Raw genomic sequence first — 1733 nt, forward strand, 5'->3', positions numbered from 1 at the left:
ATAAGGGAGTAAATTACTGGAGATGGACATGGGCCAAAGTAGTTTGCTTTTGCTGTAATCTCAGAATTAAAGAGCATAGGCAATAGAGTCAGAATTGGGTGTGAATCACCCTTGCTACTTGCGTGATGCTAATCGTGACTCAAGTCATTTGTAAAAGTGAGCTAGTAATAATGCCTATACATATAATTTATTAGAAGTAATTCAAATCTAGTGCTTATTCATTGTAGTAGATAATAAATATGTTTATATCTGTTAATTGATTTATATCTGTAAATATCTAAATGGATTATTGTGAAGTAGCATAATCCCTACTACCCCTTAAATCTGGTACCACAATTATAGACTTTCATGGCACCCAATCTTTTCTTTCCTAGAACTTATCAGAGTTTATTTGGGACATGAGTATTCCTTTAATGCCTTTCTCTCTGATTAGATTATGAGCTATGTAAGGGCAGAAAATATTTCTATATAAAGGCCTGTCCCAACACTCACCAAATGCATGCACATGGAAGATGCTCAAAAAACATTTGCTTTCTGAATCAATGAATATGTTACTGTGATTTACTCAACTGCTGGAAAATATAGTTAATAGAGGTTGGGATATATGAGGAAATGTTACTAAGCATATTTACCAAGAGTCAAGTTTGATTCTTACAAGTTTGATTTAACTAGGTGATTTTTCCTTATTTGGAAGACATAAAACTTTATAGAAAAGCACAAAGAATAGCACAATCTATGCCCATATACTCACCACTCAGAATTAATAATTATTACTTAATATATCAGAAGTCCACTTTAACCACCTCCATATAGCATCACTGGGAGCAAGTACAACCTGAGTTTGGAGTCCATTTTTAAATTATGTGTGTGTACATATGTAACATTGTTTTGTGTATATTTCATTTAATTAAATGTTATTACAGCTGCCTACCATCACATTGCTAACTTTCTTTTTCCTGTGCATACTGACACACAAAGATCTAATTCCTTTAAGTGCTGTAAAATATTCCACCTTAAGAATATATCACATTTGGGTATCCCTGGTGGTGCAGTGGTTAAGAATCCCCCTGCCAATGCAGGGGACACAGATTCGAGCCCTCATCTGGGAAGATCCCCCATGCCGTGGAGCAGCTAAGCCTGTTCGCCACAACTCCTGAGCCTGCACTCTGGAGCCCTAAAGCCACAACTACTGAGCCCATGTGCCACAACTACTGAAGCCTGAGTGCCTAGAGCCTGTGCTCTGCAACAAAAGAAGCCACTGCAATGAAAGGCCCATGCACTGCAATGAAGAGCAGCCCCAGCTCGCCGCAGCTAGAGAGAGCCCGCACGCAGCAACAAAGGCCCAAAAGAGCCAAAAATAAATAAATAAATAAAATATATTTATTAAAAAAAAAAAAAAAAGGACAGCTTCAAGATGGCGGAGGAGTAAGACGTGGAGATCAACTTCCTCCTCACAAATACATCAAAAATACATCTACAGGGCTTCCCTGGTGGAGCAGTGGTTGAGAGTCCGCCTGCCGATGCAGGGGACACGGGTTCATGCCCCGGTCCGGGAAGATCCCACATGCCGCGGAGCGGCTGGGCCCGTGAGCCATGGCTGCTGAGCCTGCTCATCCGGAGCCTGTGCTCCGCAACGGGAGAGGCCACAACAGTGAGAAGCCCGCGTACCGCAAAAAAAAAAAAAAAAAAAAAAAAAAATCTACATGTGGAACAGTTCCTACAGAACACCTACA

This window comes from Hyperoodon ampullatus, assembly GCF_949752795.1.
Source record: "Hyperoodon ampullatus genome assembly, chromosome: 2".
Classification (NCBI taxonomy): domain Eukaryota; kingdom Metazoa; phylum Chordata; class Mammalia; order Artiodactyla; family Ziphiidae; genus Hyperoodon; species Hyperoodon ampullatus.